We start from the raw sequence: 13326 nt of genomic DNA, 5'->3' as shown, positions 1-13326 counted from the left end.
AACACCCTGTTCTTTTCTGGTTTAACAACATTGTATGTTGGAGTAACAGTTTAGGTTGAATATGTAGTTCTGTATTTCTCACCTAGACTTGCAGATGTGTGTATTAGAGATGAAGTTGCCATGGAAATGATCTTGGAAAAAAATGATGTTAAATTACCTACTTTTTAACAGTAGCTTTAGGAGGCTGCCTCCAGCAGTTTGGGATTTTCAGGAAACTTCCTAGGGAGAAGTGGATGTAACTTTGTGTGTGTAGCAAGGACTTCTCATTCATTAGAAGATCAGGAATTAAATTTGATCTCAAAGTTTTATAGCCAATAAATCTCATGAGATTGTCTGTTCATTGACTCAACTGTTCTCATGAACTTCTACATACAGCACTATCTCCCGTCCTTTTCTATTCTCACCCAAGTTAAGGGCTTTGTCCCTGGCAGTTGCATTGCTGGGTGTTGTTTGTTTTGTTCTGTTTTTTCATTCTGGTGAACACCCTGAAACTTGAAAAAAAAAATTTGCGTGTGTCCAAAACTTCTGCTGTCTTTCATGTCAGGATTAATAAGCCAATGTACTCCAGCGTATTTCTTTAAGGAATCAGGACAATACTTGCCTGTCTGTAGTGGCATAGCACAGTATGCTTAAAGGAAGTTATGAAATTGATTCTTTTGCAACAATAAAAGTGACTAAAATGAATTTTTGAAAGACTTAAATGCACTTTATCAATGACCTTGCAGTTTTATACGATCTTATGAACATTTCTTACATTGTTTGTGAAGCACAGACCCACATCTTGCTAGAGGCCTTAAATAGCATGGGGGGGGGTGGGGGGAGAAGCAGAGACAATTACTGTACTTTTGCTGCTGCTATAGAAGCAAATAATGTTAATTACAAAATAGAAAAGGGAGAAATCCAGATAGAAAATGAGATTCCCTAAAAATAGTGGGGATGGGGTGAGCAAACCGTAGTGGTCCTAGAAAGTAGCATGAGGAATTCCTGGAAAGGAGGGATTTGGAGGGGCAGGGGGATTCCTACAAAACTGGAGCCAATCCTAGAAAGTAATGTTGGCATTTTCCTGGAAAGCCAGGAGTTGTGGGGAGGTGCAGTCCTACAGGGCGTTGTGAGGGCTGTCAGGAAGCAGCACAGGAAACTCCAATAAAGTAATGGGAGGGTGGGGTTGGTTCTTAGGAAGTAATTTGGGGACTCTTGGAAAGCAGCAGGGGAAACTGAGGAGCCTGAATGTCTAGATGATGCATACAAGTAAGCTTGATCATGGTGTATTTAGTATTTTTTTTCTTTAATATTCTTTTATGTAGAGGTACTGGCCGGTCAAAAGATGAAGATGCAAGTTGTTATGCTCATGGAAAAATAAAAGGGTAGATTCTTGCAGACAGAATGAGGAGGCACGTCCTCAGTTCTATTACATCTGCACAGTTGCCTTATTTCTTGCACTGAGCAATGTATTTTCAGGAGCAGCCTTTTATGTGGTCTGAGTTTTGGCTGCCCATCCTTGAAGAGCCCTGCAAGTCTGAGTCAAGTTAATGGCTTACAGTGCTGTAGCTGAGTCATTCTGTCCCTCTGAACTGTTAGCAGTGAAGCATATATAATACGTTTTTCTTTGTGGGCTACAGGTAAAGGGTATCAATTTGCACTATGCTTTATTTTGATAAAAGAATAGGTAGTTGCTGGAGAAGCAGTCCTGCTTTCAACCCTTTGTGCTTATATTATATTCTAGTGGTATGTTTTCCTCTTCCATAGTAGTGTTGGTTATAGCAATTTTGCAATCTGAGTCAGATTTTTTTGATTCCAAGGAAATCTAATTGCAAGGATATTTTTCTATTGAATCAGTGAGATCGCATCCATCTGCCTCCTGTGATCCAATAGAAGGCAATTGGTAGAGTTTTGTTGCTGGGGGTATAGAGAGCAGACCAGTTCTTTTGATGGCAATGGGTAGTTGGGTCCACTTTGGGGTTATATGAAGCTGTACTCTTAACATGTGGCAGTGCATGTCATTTTAGCAAGCTGATTTATCTCGGTCACGTGCCTGAGAGCATGATTACCTGTAGTCAGATTGCCACAAGTGTTAAGGCCAAATGCTGCTGTTGGTTTTAAAGGCAGTTGTTGGTGCAAAGTGTTGGGTACAGAAAACTGAAGGCTGCTTCTGAAAAGTGGATGCTGAATTTCTGTGTATCTGCTGCTTGTGAAATGTCAAGGATAGCTGCCTGCCTCATAAACTTGTAGAGATATTTCAACCTGGAAGTGACTTGAGAATTATTCACTTGATGTTTAGCAGCATATCTTTTAAAATGCATTTCACCTTCTGAGTGTGGTTATGGTGTTCGTAACGTGAAGAATACAGTTGGCAGAAAAGAGCTTTCCTGTAGATCAGTCCCAAAGGTTAGGGACTGAAAATTTTGTTAAGATCCATGTGACAAGAAATAGAAAACAGGGAAGAAACAGCATTAGAGAGTAAGTAGTAATTCTTTGTTTCTTCCTGCATTCTGAAGCTTGTTTTCATTCATTTGAAGGCATTGTCAGAGAGGAACTAATTATTGTTAAAAAACAATCAGGTTCTCGTCTTGAATGGGATCTGCCACAGCTGCTGGAAAGAAGCAGTTTCTTTTCAGATTCTTGTGTGTCTAGTTAGAAAACTTGGCCCTTCTTCACTTTCCCCTACCCTGTATCAGAGAAGATTATGCAGTGTTTTTCATAGGGCAAAGTGTAATTATTGATTAATGTGCTGTTACCTAGAGAGTTACACCGAACCGACCAGGTAAGCACGGTGTGATGGGTGTAGCTAAAAGAAAGCAACGGAAGGAGACAAAAAGTCTTTGGTGGGTCAAGTCAAGTAGCAAGATTTGAAAATGAGCTACTACTTGCTGCTGGGCTGTCATATGCTTTGTCAGGTGACATAGATCCAAAGGCTTGTATTTTCTTACAGAATTCTTCCTGCTTTTGTTTCACTCATCCTGACCTTGACTTTCTGTGTGTCCTGTATGTCTGTGCTGAAAGTGGGTGCCTTAACAGGGCAAAGGTTCATCTTGAAAAATCGGGCTGCCAACGGTGCAGTCAGATCTGTGGGTTGCCTCAGACAAGGTTTCTTCCAGCAGATGGCACATGGAGTTTCTTTTAACAGTACCGGCACCCAAATGAAGTAACATAACGTCTACGTATACATCTGTGTGTTTTGCAGATTGCTTGCCTAAGCCAGTCCCAGTGATGTCGGGGAGAGGAGGTGCAAAGGAACATCTCTAGCTTCTTCAGCAAGGTGAGCATATTCTCTAAGATCCTGCTTCCTTTATGTGAGGGATTTTCTTTTGTAATGGGGTAGTGACAGCAAATCGTACTCTTTACAAGTTCTCTTTATTTGGTGGATTTTGTTCTCTCCTATAACTAATAATGATTCTGAAAGAACAGGAGTCTTGTTTTATACTCCAGGGACTTGAGCTGATCAGGCAATGAAAATAATACACTAGCAGCAACTATAATGAAAATAAGTTATTTCGGAGGAAGATGACCATTTATTGTGGGAATACATGATCCAAAAATGACTTTCCAGTCTCTGAGTGCAGTTTGATGCTAGCACAAGTGACTGTAATCCCTGGGGAACCTGTCAGGTTGGACCATCTCCATTCCTCAAGAAATGCTAATTTTCCCTTTTGAATACTGGGTATACTTGATAGTGGATCAGATAGTGACAAATAAGATGTTTATTAATAATAATTTAAAAGTTACATTAGCTCCTGCCTCAGAGATGAGGAAAAATACATGAATTAGGCAAGAAGGTTGACGGTGAGTTGGACAGCAGATACCATGAGAAAAGTAAAGTTTACTGCTCTGTAATGGACCAACTCTGTTCCTGCTCAGTGGGATATCAGTAGCAGTTGTAGATTGATCAGAAGGGACACCAAGAAATCATCTGCTCTGTTTTCCTCTCAAAGCAGAACCATACTCATCTGAGAATCCTGATGAGTGTTTGTCTTGCTTCTCGTTAAAGGCTGTTATAATAGAGATCCTGTATTTCTCCCAGTAATCTATTTCAGTGTTTTCTTATCCATTCCAATACAAAACTTTTTGCAATGGCTAAACTGCCACCTTTCTTACAATTTTGGACCATTAAATCTTTCTTATTGTAATAGACTGTGACAGGTATAGGAGTTCTACCCAGGATAAGTGGAAATGAAGAGCTGTAAGTGGCCCAGCCTTGAGTGATACGTGTAGGAACAGCAGGGTCCTGTAATACCATCTGCAAATCAGTGGTGTTTGCAACAAAAAGAACAGCTTTGGCAGCTCAAAGCCTGCAGGTCTCATGCCTTGCATGTGTCCGACTCGGCTGTCCCATCGCCTCCAGCTACTCTGCCATGGAATTTGCTCCAGGATGCTCCTTGGAGCCTTCAGTGGAGGTGCTTGAGGGCTGAGCAGGGTCTGACAGCTGCTCTCTCTTGTGACTAAGTGTGCATCTGTTAAGATTCCCAGTGTGAGTTCTCCTGTGAAGTCACCTGAAAGGGAAGAAGGTGTCTCTGTGTTGGTCACAGGAGAGGAGAGGGAGGCGTACATTTCAGAACCTTCTGTTGGCCTTTTGCTAGCCAGGTCTTGGGTTTTGAAGAAAACCAAGACCGTGAATGAGACATAGAATTCTGCAAGATGGAAGTCCAGGTAGGATTCAAGATGCTTGGAATAGCTTCTGTTGCAGAGGAGATACATCATAATATTTACAACATATAATAATAATATGACAGCAATCTGAGTGGTGTGGTTGACACACTAGAGGGAAGAGATGCCATCCAGCAGGACCCTGACAGGCTTGACAGCCCACCCTGACAGGTGGGCCCTTGCGAACCTCATAAAGTTGAACAAGGCCAAGTGCAAGGTCCTGCACCTGGTTCAGGGCAACCCCCAGTATCGATACAGGCTGGGCAGAAAATGTTTTGAGAGCAGCCTTGAGGAGGAGGACTTGAGGATGTAGGTTGATGTGTGGCTCAGTGTGGCCCGGCAGTGTTCATTTGCAGCCCAGAAAGCCAACTGTATCCTGGGATGCACCAAAAGCAGCGTGGCCAGCAGGTTGAAGGAGGTGATTCTCCCTCTCTACTCTGCCCTTGTGAGACCCCACCTGCAGCGCTGTGTTCAGCTCTGGGGCCCCAGCATAAGGACATGGGCCTGTCAGAGCCAGTCCAGAGGAGGCCATGAAGGTGATCAGAGGCTGGAGCAGCTCTCCTGTGAAGGCAGGCTGAGAGGTGGGGTGGTTCAGCCTGGAGAAGGCTCTGGGAGACCTTATAGCAGCCTTCTAGCACCTACAAGAAAACTGGAGAGGGACTTTTTACAAGGGCACTTAGTGATAGAACAAGGGGAATGGCTTTAAACTGAAAGAGGGTAGATTTAGGTGAGATACAAGGAGGAAATTCTTCCCTGTGAGGGTGCTGAGGCGCCGGCACAGGCTGCCCAGAGCAGCTGTGGGTGCCCCATCCCCGGCATGTCCAAGGCCAGGCTGGACGGGGCTGGGAGCCACCTGGGCGGGTGGGAGGTGTCCCTGCCCGTGGCAGGGGGCTGGGACTGGGTGATCTTTAAGGTCCCTTCCAACCCAAGCCAGTCTGTGATTCTATGATTTATTATTGGGTGGGGGTTTCAAGGGTAGTTTTGTGTCTGTAAATAGTACGTTGCTATAGATGAGTCAAATCAACTGATCCCAGAAGTTATGCTGGAGTCTCCCCTAACTTCTTCCCTCCTTTGTTTACTTTTTGTACTTCATAGTACAATTGCATACTCATTATCAAACATAGGATTAGTTAAAAGTTTCTCGCTTCTAATGCAAATTAGTATGCATCCTTAGATAGCATTACTGAAGCTTCATACTAATGTTATTTATATATATTCCCCAAGCGGGGTTTTGCCGTCTTTCTGGGGGGTCTGTTTGAGTTGGAGGTCACAGTCTCCCACTACCACAATTACCTTTGTGCTACTTTGAATTAATTTTCTGTTGATGTCTGTGGATTGCAACACCCTGGCAGCTTATCTCCTCTTGCAGCCAGAGCTTTTCCTCACTTGAAGGCTTCTTTCTGCGTAACTTAGATAAGTGTTCTTTTCACCATCCATTCTTTGTTTCCTGTCCTTCCCAAGGCTGACTCCCTTGATTAGAAGTAACAACTGTAGAGCCCCCTTTTGGATTTATTTCAGTCCATGACCAATTAATTTTCTTTATATTTAGGTGGAGCTTGAGTGACGCTAGTCATCCATATTTTTGTTACTGATTGGTATCACATGCCCAGTGAGGTACCTTGGAGATGGGTAACTAGAGAATGGAGGTGCACATTGATCCTACAGTGAGATTATTTCATCTGAGGGGAGTAATTTCACCACAATGGTTGGCTCAGCAGCAGACGTCTTTTCATATATTCTTCATTTGACAGCTCCTATGCAGCTTAATCAGCTGGGTGGTACCATCAAGCTCACATTCTTGCATGGAGTGTTGTACACGGAGCCTGGCCATGGTGTCTGTGCTCAGCTCACCCTGTTACTGCTGTCAGCATGTGTGGAGGTGGCAGGGGGTGCTGCTTGGGGAGCCACGGTAGATTCCATGCATGCCAACCATCCTGAAAGCAGCAACTGTACTTTACTGTAAAAAGCTTTCTGTGATACTACACTCCTGTTAGGTCCCTGTTTTCTCTGCTTTTCCCACACCAGGCTATAAACTTACTGATGCATCAGCTGTGCTACCGATTTAATCGCACCTGAACTCGGGCCTGTGTCAGTGGTAGGGGCACGTGTGCCGTGGGGTGGGAGGATTCATGTGCCATCTGCGTGTCATTTGCATTGCATCTAGCTGCCTCGATCCACTCCTGTCTAGAAGAAAAAGGTGTGTTTCTTCTAGGTTAGGCTTAAATATTAGTGAAGATTTGCAGTTTAAATTCGGAGTTTAACGTCGATACTAGGTTTAATTTGAATTTCTAATCCGAGTTAAAAGCCCACATGACTTTCCCTGTTGCTGTGTGTGCGAAATTAAGTATGTCCCAAGTGACGGCAGGTAAATATTAGCAATTAATGAGAGGCCAGGGGCTCCGTGCAGCTGCCGGAGCGCGGCCCCAGCCTCCCGGCCCGGCTGGCCCCCGGGCTGCCCTGCCCCCGGCTGAGCTGCGCGGCGGCCCGCGGGGTGGCGGCGCCGGAGGGCTGGCAGCGCCCTGCCCAGGGAAGCCGGCTGCCAGCGCCGGGGCTGCGCATCCCCGCGCCCAGCCAGGCGCGGCCGGCCGCCGGCGGGGCCCTCTCCGCTGGGGCGGCAGCAGGCCCTGCGTGCCCGCGGGCGGCGGGGCCCAGCGCAGCCCCCGGCGCAGGCCGCGCCCCCTCCCCCGGGCCGGCCGGGCCGCCCCCGCCGGGCCCCGCGCCGCCATTGGTTGCCGAGCCGGGCGGCGGGCGGCGGGGCCGCGCAGGCAGCGAGCGCGGGGCCGGCCTAGCCCAGCGCGGCGGCCGGAGGAGACGCAGCCCCGCACCTCCCGGTGAGCGGGGCGGGGGGCGGGGTGGGTGGCTGCGCCCCGGCGCTCCCCTCGGCCGGGCCCGCTGCTGCGCGGCCAGCGGGACCCCCCCGCCGGGTTCGGAGCCCGCGGGCTGCCGGGCGGCGGCCCCGCATCGTCCTGCCTGTGGGGAAGGGGCGCAGGCGGCCGTGGCCCTGTGCGCCCCTGGGGCAGCCCTGCAGCGGGGGCGGGGGGCGCCGACCGTGGCCCCTCTCGCCGGGCCAGCGCTTACGCGTGGGCTAAGCGGCGGCGGTGCCGAGGGGCTGCCGGTGCGCTCCCGGAATGCCGCCCCTTCCCCCCGGGGAGGCCTGTTTCTGCGGCCCCGGGGGGTCCGGGGCACCATCCCGAGCAGGAGCCTTTGCTGCCGCCCCGGAGTTGGGCCGCAGCGGGCGGCGTGTGCCGTGCTCGGTGTCCCGGCCGTGCTCGGTGTCCCGGCCGCCGCGCTCCCGCCGCCTGGCGCTCCTGCCCGGCAGGCAGGCGGACCTGACACGGACCTGCGGGAAGGGGAAAGGGGAAAGCGGGGGCACGGAACCCGTGAGGAAATGCTTGTGTGCCGTGGGGGAACGCGGCTGGCTTTGTATATAGCTCTGCCCTTCCGAGTGTGTTGCGGCTGGCTGAGCGGAAAGCTTCAGGAATGGTGTTGAGGAGGCCTGCTGCTGCGCTGCCGACTGAGATTCCCCAGTTCTTCCCAGTTTCCTGCACTCCGGCTAATGCTTGTGATGCAGAACCCAATCCACTACCTCAGGCTTCTGAGACCTCCCCGGCTTACTTGCCTTCCGTAGCGTGTGGCTGTTTTGACAGAGCTTTTGCCTGCCTTGGCTTTTGCCTCTGTGACTCCTTCTCTGTTCAAAAAAATACAGCAAAGGGAGCGACATGCAAAGAAACTGAACTACTGCGGGAGATTTCAAAGTAGTTTTGTAATTAGTAACGAACGTTCAGGTTTACAAAAATTGGATTTTGCCCTGCAGTTCAAAGGCATGGCTAATGGGTGTGGGCTTTTATGAGAGTCTTTGCTCCTATAGTTTGATGCAAGGAATTCAGTAAAGGAGAAAACCCAACTGGTATAAACAGAGGGTACTGGTAGGGTTACCTTCTGGAAGCTCTATAGTGAAGAAATTGCTTATTGAATCCTGTTATAGTCCAGTGGTTATAGATTGAATTTAGGATCTTTTTTGCATCTCTTGTTGCATTGTGGTTTCTTTTTAGTTTTTTTGGTGTTTTTTTTACTGTAATTGGTCTTTCTGTGTACTTGAGTAGTGTGAATGTTGGGCAAATTGTGTCTGGGGGTCAGTTTGTCTTCTCTGGCTGCAGTTACGTATGCAGTGGAGGTCAGTGATTCAAATGCTGGATCATAGCTCACAATACTAAAGCCAACATGTGTGAAGAAAGATAATATCTGGATGTCATAGTGTTTCTCATCCTTAGCATTTAAAGCACTAAATGTGATAAGCATCACTGAACTGGCTGTACAGATGGGGAAAATGAGATAGATGCAGGGAAAGAAAGCTGTTATTGCAAGTAACCCACTGGGTAGCCTTTTGGGCTTGGGATCGGTGTTCAGGGCATCTGTGCCTGCAGTCAGTGCTCTGCCATTAGTCTGTGTTGTACCTTTTGCACAAGCTGGAGTGTGAAAGACTGTGATGCAGACATCCCCGGTTAATGGAGACCTGAATCTGCAAGTGTACAGTGTTACTAGACAAGCTGACCACTTGTAAAATACATAGGGGGGTGGGAAATGCAATAGAACTGCTTTCTCCAAAGCCCAGTCCATTAGTCTTCTGAGGAATAAAAGGCTTAGAGGCATACTGTATGGTGAAGTGTCTTGTGCATTCAGATACGAAGTAAATTGAAATAAGTGAATAAAATTGGATATATATGCCCAGGAGGCAGTAAGCAAGCACAGCATGCAAGTAAACACCAAGCAAATCAGTAGGTATCCTGCTGACAGCTTGCTGTCATTGGAGAAGGAAAATGTCGTGATCTGGATTCTTTCGGAAGCAGAGAGGAATTAAGGTGCTCACAGGCCACGTATATACATCCAAACTAGTTCTTGCTGCACCTGCCAGCAGTGTAGAGGTCTCCAGGTGGTTCCCTTTGCCCTGTCTGGTTGGTTTTGTGCTTAACACGTGAAGCTTCAGAGCAGTTTCTGCAATGCCTGGTATACCCTACAGCTGTATTCATCGGCAGTCAATAGCTGCCTGTGTGTTTAGGTACAGCTGCACAGATCTCAGCCCTGCTGGGTGTGCTGACGGGGATGACTCCTGCCCTCGAAGGTGTAACATTAACTGCAGAGTGTTCCTTCTGGTTTGTGTTCTGATCGCTGGACCTGAATTAAAGCAGCTCAGACTACCTCATATCATATACCTCTACTACTGCTTAACTTCATACTTCCATGATTATAATGTCAGGGTTCACAGAATTAGGAAGATATTGCAGCTGGGCTAAGACAAATTGGATCTGGTTCCTGGCTTCCCAGCTCCGTTTTATAACTTACAGGGTTGAGAGTCCATTCCAGAAACACTTGTAAAAATTTTTAACTGTTTCAAGTACAAATCAAGATTCCCTTCCTTTCTTATCCAAAAGAAAACAGCTTGCGGAAGCGTCTCAGGAAAAAGGGCTGTTTAGCAGCAGTATGTGTATGTACTGTATGAACAGTATAGCACTCGTGGTTGTATCCCTGTTGTTCAGATACAAGCCTGTTGGATCTTAAAATCTTACTGTATTGGCTGTATAGTAGAAAGTTTTTTTAATCAAGTGGTGACTCTTTGAATTTGGATGAATCCCCTTTGCTCTTGGCTTTGCCTTTGCGAGAGGGAGCAGGGAGAAGAAAGGAATACATCTCAGTGGGGTAATTCTCAAGTTTGTTTTCAAAGACCATTTGATTCCTTCTTGCACGTTGTACGTTGTCAATCTGTGCGCCATTTTGGTTCAAGCAGACTTTTCTACTGGTGTCTACTCTTTTACAGTTCTTTATAAGCTTTTAAAGAGTTTTTCAGGCATAATGATAATTCTGAATCAAATAGGAAGTTACTTAAACCCATTTGAAAGAGTAATGGAAAAGAACTGGATTGCATCAGAAGGAGAGCAGCTAGTTCTGATGTGTAGGAAGCTGTGAAAGTACAGGTAACTAATGCAACAATGACACATGAGGGGCACTGCAGCGTAAAGACCACAAATATACTACATAGATAATTATCAATGTGGGCCTATTGCCTATGGAAGGATGGATATGCTTGAAAACTTACATAACAGATTTATCTTTCAGGAGCCTGAAACACCCTATTCTTGTTTGACTGATGTGCTTTCAGATTCCTTTTCTTTATGAACAGAAGAGGTTGCCTTAGCGGTCAGAGCTGCTACCAGCTTGAAGTAGATAATTCCACCAGCCACCACTGCTCTGTGGCTTGAAAGCTATACATCTCTGTCCCCTCTTTGTTTCTGAATTTTGTGATCTGTTTTATCAGATCACGGTCCGGTTTCCTGAAATGACGGCTATGGGCCAGGAAAACAGAGAATGATATTTTCTTAGCCATATGGTGTTTGTGCAAAAATAACAGTATTCTGGGGGGTTTCCAAAGCATGCAAAGTGTATGAAACAGAGAATATTGTCCTAAACTGTTTCTGTGGCTTTCACACTCTTTTCTGATCTGTGGGAGTAGGGTTCTGTACTGCATCCTTGTATTAGAGTGTTTGTCTTTCCTTTTGCAAAATATTTTACTGTTCATTTCCTATCTCTTAGTTAGCCAGATACTAGAAATTCAGCAAAAGAATCAGGTAGGAACCTTGGTTATGTGTTGTTGCAGTTCTTGGTTATATGGAAGAAGGTTGTCTCTCTTGCTGTGCCGTGGGGGTATGTCTATTTGCAGCAGAGAGAATATCTTCAGAGAGTATGATATTCTTTTGAAAAGAAATCCCACTTTTTGCAGCATGAAGTTTTTGTTCTTCCATGCTAGTTTGTAGGTCTGGAGAATTTTTGGGTTTTGCGCATGGTAGTTTCTACAGTTGTACGTTCTGTTGAGGAACTGGATACATGCTGTAGCTCAGGCTGGATAGTTACTGCACCAGCTAGCAGCTGATTGCACTAGCTGGCTTTGTGAAGGTATATTGCAGTCGCTTCTGAAGTTGCACTTCTGAAAGCTTGACACCTGCAGTGTCAAGGACACAGGTCTGCCCTAGAGATGAACTTACTTTTTAAAAAATAGTAAAGCTGCGCTGTGCTGGTTGATGTGGGAAAGCACTAAAACCACTCAACTAAAAGTACTGCCTTTAGTAAGCGAACGCTGCCAGCTTGAAGAAAAGGGCCAGGAACGTGAGCTTAGTGACTCAGACTTAAGTGATTCCCCTTTATATTGTCCACTGCAATTATTTCAGTGAATCTCTCTGGTTTTAATGCAGGAAAAAAGCATTTGTGTAGATGAGTGCTTATATTGTACTGTATCAAACTGTCATTTTGGACTATGGCTGAAAGGCAGTGTGCTATATAACTCTGTGGAAGGCTGTAAGGCACTTTAAAGGCAATAAAGCTTCAGAGTTGGTGAGTTTCCTATTTAGATTTCAAGGTTTCACCAAAACACAGCTTGGCATTGGCAGGGAGCAGTTCTCTAAGAAGTGTTTATCTTCTTGTGACTCTTGTGAAACTCAGTAGTTTAAAAATTAAAATCTAATTCCGATGGTGTTTCTGGGGGCCGTTTACAGTAATGCAGCTTGCTAAAGATTTCATATAAAAAGTCAGTATGTCTCAAGTACACTCTGGGTGATGGGATAAAGTGCCAGACTACTGGTTTAGCTGTAATTCTGAGAGTAAAACAACTTCTAAACCTGTCTCCAGCTTTCCTTATCACAAACACTTCAAAGTATTCCTTATTCCAGGTTTGAATTTCCTTGCCATCCCCAAGCAAAATTCAGTTTTAATTTTACAAGTGAAAATACATCACTTTAGAACTGTTGTACCCATATATAATCCTGTTTTACGTAGGAATTTTTTAGCAATGTCCTCAAAATCCCTGAAGTTTGAAACCTGGCATAGTTCAAGTAATTTATCTTGGGTTGTTTTTTTTTAATACATTCCTAGCTAAATCTGGAGAAAACTGGCTGGGTAACAGAAAGAGACCAGGTAATTACTCTGAGCAATTCTTACCTGGTATCTAAAATATACTAGTAGAATCCAGTTTAGCCATGACCTGTTTGGGATATGACAACGTGCCTCTTGTCAGCGCAGCTTGGCAGGCGTGGGCGGCTGCTGGGAGCCTCTGCACAAGGGTGGTGGTGCTGGGAGGGCATCACTGAGATGTGGTCTTCCCAAGCAGAAAGCTGTTCCGTAGCCACAGGAGGAGACTGCTGTTGAGGAAGAAACCTGCACATTTACAGCATGTTTGTATTTTGTGCTGACTCCCTTATGATGCTTCTCACTGAGTCAGCTGAGACATTTGGATTCAGGTTCTTGTGTCAAAGTCTGCTCTGCGTTCCCTGCTGACAGTGCCACTTTCACAGCTGTATTGGCTGAGTTTGTGAGCATGGATTCTGGCATCGGGTTCAGCGCATCTTTCTCACGTTTCCTTTCATCTCCTCGGCCACCTGCACATCATGAGCACCAAGTTTTCTTTCCTGAAGCCTTTTAGCCTGCCCACAGTGTCAGCATGATGTACTCCCTATTTCTACTGCTCTTCCCACATAGCTTTGCAGCCCTTGTGTTCGCTGTCTCTCGAATCTGTTTTAGAGGGTTCTTAGTCCTACCTGTCGGCTCTAAAAACAAATGCTTTTTACTGGAAGACCATTGTAGCTCTGTAGGAGGTATAGCTGAACATAGGCTAGCCTGCTGGGTAAAAGACCTGCTTGTGTG

General features: G+C 46.1%; 1 protein-coding gene across 1 annotated transcript in view; it reads left to right on the top strand.

Annotated features, from left to right (window-relative positions):
- The first annotated feature begins 7316 nt into the window (after positions 1–7316).
- ABAT (4-aminobutyrate aminotransferase) overlaps positions 7317–13326 on the top strand; it is a 57503-nt gene continuing 51493 nt past the window's right edge. Inside the window, exon 1 of the mRNA XM_056338299.1 lies at positions 7317–7472. The gene's annotated coding sequence lies outside the window, so the exon portion shown is untranslated. The remainder of the gene's footprint in view (positions 7473–13326) is intronic.

This window comes from Falco biarmicus, chromosome 4 (assembly GCF_023638135.1).
Source record: "Falco biarmicus isolate bFalBia1 chromosome 4, bFalBia1.pri, whole genome shotgun sequence".
Lineage (NCBI taxonomy): Eukaryota > Metazoa > Chordata > Aves > Falconiformes > Falconidae > Falco > Falco biarmicus.
This window is presented reverse-complemented; position numbering and strand designations above follow the sequence as displayed.